Raw genomic sequence first — 3465 nt, 5'->3', positions numbered from 1 at the left:
ACGCAGCTTTTAGAGGAAACGTGTTTCTAACTCGCTGAATCTAAACATAGATAGAACTTCCTAAGGTGAACGACAACAAAACAGAGCACCTTGAAAGAGACGTTTCTCCGGTGGTTTTGACACGATCTTACCGCTAATTCTTATGTGCCTGTATATGGCTGGAAATATCTCTTTCTAGATTCTCCAAAGAAAGGGTTTCTGAATTGCTACATTCACACATCTGTTTAACTCCATAAGGTGAATATACACCTTGACAATCATTCTGCTAGATAGCTCCGTTTTTGTTTTAGAGCCAGATATTTCTCATTAATCCCTATACTCCCTTTCACTCTGGCATATCCAAACGCACCTTTTAGAAGAAACGTGTTTCTAACTCGCCGAATCTAAACATAGATGCAACTTCCTAAGGTGAATGAATACACAGCAGAACACTTTCAAAGAGACGTTTGTCCTGTGGTTTACACGCGATCTTAACGCTAGTTCTTACGTGCCTGTATGTGGCTTGAAATATCTCTTTCTAGATTCTCCAAAGAAAGGGTTTCTGGTTTTTCGCAACAGGTTTGCTGCCAGAACATAGGTGTCGTGAAAACTACCCCTAAAAGCCAAAATGAAAAAGGAAAAGACTCATATCAACATTGTCATCATTGGACATGTAGATTCGGGCAAGTCCACCACTACTGGCCATCTAATCTACAAATACGGTGGCATCGACAAAAGAACCATTGAAAAATTTGAAAAGGTGGCTGCTGAGATGGAAAAGGGCTCCTTCAGGTATGCCTGGATCTTGGATAAACTGAAAGCCGAGCGTGAACGTGGTGTCACCATTGATATCCCCTTGTGGAAATTCGATACCAGCAAGTACTACGTGACTGTCATTGATGCCCAGGACACAGAGACTTCCTCAAAAACATCATTACAGGGACATCTCAGGCTGACGGTGCTGTCCTGATTGTCGCTGCTGGTGTTGGTGAATTTGAAGCTGGTAGCTCCAAGAATGGGCAGACCCGAGAGCATGCCCTCCTGGCTTACACACTAGGTGTGAAACAACTAACTGTTGGTGTTAACAAAATGGATTCCACTGAGCCACCCTACAGCCAGAAGAGATATGAGGAAATCGTTAAGGAAGTCAGCACTTACATTAAGAAAATTGGCTACAACCCCGACACAGTAGCATTTGTGCCAATTTCTGGTTGGAATGGTGACAACATGCAGCAGCCAAGTGCTAACATGCCTTGGTTCAAGGGTTGGAAAGTCACCCGTAAGGATGGCAAAGCCAGTGGAACCACGCTGCTTGAGGCTCTGGACTGCATCTTACCACCAACTCATCCAACTGACAAGCCCTTGCGCCTGCCTCTCCAAGATGTCTATAAAATTGGTGGTATTGGTACTGTTCCTGTTGGCCGAGTGGAGACTGGTGTTCTCAAAGCTGGTATGGTGGTCACCTTTGCTCCAGTCAACGTTACAACTGAAGTGAAATCTGTTGAAATGCACCATGAAGCTTTGAGTGAAGCTCTTTCTGGGGACAATGTGGGCTTCAATGTCAAGAATGCATCTGTCAAGGATGTTCATTGTGGCAACGTTGCTGGTGACAGCAAGAACGACCCACCAATGGAAGCAGCTGGCTTCACTGCTCGGGTGATTATCCTGAACCATCCAGGCCAAATCAGTGCTGGCTATGCCCCTGAACTAGATTGCCACACGGCTCACATTGCCTGCAAGTTTGCTGAGCTGAAGGAAAAGATTGATCACCATTCTGGTAAAAAGCTGGAAGATGGCCCTAAATTCTTGAAGTCTGGTGATGCTGCCAATGTTGATATGGTTCCTGACAAGCCCATGTGTGTTGAGAGCTTCTCAGACTATCCACCTCTCAGTCGCTTTGCTGTTCGTGATATGAGACAGACGGTTGCTGTGGGCGTCATCAGAGCAGTGGACATGAAGGCTGCTGGAGCTGGCAATGTCACTAAGTCTGCCCAGAAAGCTAGAAGGCTAAATGAATATTATCCCTAATACCTGCTACCTCAGTTTTAATCAGTGATGGAGGAAGAACAGTCCCAGAACTGTTTGTTTCAATTGGCCATTTAAGTTTAGTAGTAAAAGACTGTTAATGATAATAATGCATTGTAAAACCTTCAGAAGGAAAGGAGAATGATTTTTGGACCACTGTGGTTTTCATTTTTGCTTGTGGCAGTTTTAAGTTATTAGTTTTTAAAGTCGGTACTTTTTAAATGGAAACGACCAAGAATATGTCACAAAATTTTGAGACCCATTAAAAAAGTATAATGAGAAAAAATTAAAAAAAGAAAGAAAGGGTTTCTGAACTGCTACATTCACACATCTGTTTAACTCTCTAAGTTAGGCTGGGCGCGGTGGCTCAAGCCTGTAATCCCAGCACTTAGGGAGGCCGAGGCAGATGGATCATGAGGTCAAGAGATCAAGACCATCTGGGTCAACACGGTGAAACCCCGTCTCTACTAAAAATACAAAAAATTAGCTGGGCATGGTGGTGCATGCCTGTAATCCCAGCTACTCAGGAGGTTGAGGCAGGAGAATTGCCTGAACCCAGGAAGCGGAGGTTGCGGTGAGCCAAGATCACGCCATTGCACTGCAGCCTGTGTAACAAGAACGAAACTCCATCCCAAAAAATAAATAAATAAAATAAATTTTTAAAAAACTCTGTAAGTTGAATATACACCTTGACAGTCATTCTGCTAGATAGCTCCTTTTTTGTTTTAGAGCCAGATATTTTTCATTACCCCCTATACTCCCATTCACTCAGGAATATCCAAAGGAAGCTTTTAGAAGAAACGTGTTTCTAACTCCCTGAATCTAAATATAGATACAACTTCCTAAGGTGAACGAACACACAGCAGAGCAGTTTGAAAGAGACGTTTCTCCTGTGGTTTAGACACGATCTTACCGCTAATTCTTATGTGCCTGTATATGGCTGGAAATATCTCTTTCCACATTCTCCAAAGAAAGGGTTTCTGAAATGTTACATTCACACATCTGTTTAAACGTGTAAGTTGAATATACAACTTGACACTCATTCCGATAGATAGCTCCATTTTTGTTTTAGAGCCAGATATTTCTCATGACACACTATACTCCCATTTACTCAGGAATATCCAAACGCAGCTTTTAGCAGAAATGGGTTTCTAACGCGCTGAATCTAAATATAGATAGAACTTCCGAAGGTGAACGAAAACAAAACAGAGCAGTTTGAAAGAGACGTTTCTCCTGTCGTTTGACGCGATATTATCGCTAATCCTTATGTGCCTGTATATGGATTGGAATATCTCTTTCTAGATTCTCCAAAGAAAGGATTTCTTAACTCCTACATGCACACATCAGTTTTACATGCTAAGTTGAATATACACCTTGACAATCATTCTGCTAGATAACTCCGTTTTTGTTTTAGAGCCAGATATTTCTCACTAAACCCTATACTCCCTTTCACTCAGGAAT

At 42.4% G+C, this 3465-nt stretch overlaps 1 pseudogene across 1 annotated transcript; it reads left to right on the top strand.

Annotated features, from left to right (window-relative positions):
- The first annotated feature begins 569 nt into the window (after positions 1 to 569).
- LOC108298596 lies at positions 570 to 2022 on the top strand (annotated as a pseudogene). Its single transcript, XR_001822630.2, has one exon. The product of XR_001822630.2 is annotated as an elongation factor 1-alpha 1-like (transcript).
- Positions 2023 to 3465: the final 1443 nt, after the last annotated feature.

The sequence above is a fragment of the Cebus imitator genome, unplaced genomic scaffold (genome assembly GCF_001604975.1).
Source record: "Cebus imitator isolate Cc_AM_T3 unplaced genomic scaffold, Cebus_imitator-1.0 Scaffold1008, whole genome shotgun sequence".
Taxonomy (NCBI): domain Eukaryota; kingdom Metazoa; phylum Chordata; class Mammalia; order Primates; family Cebidae; genus Cebus; species Cebus imitator.
This window is presented reverse-complemented; position numbering and strand designations above follow the sequence as displayed.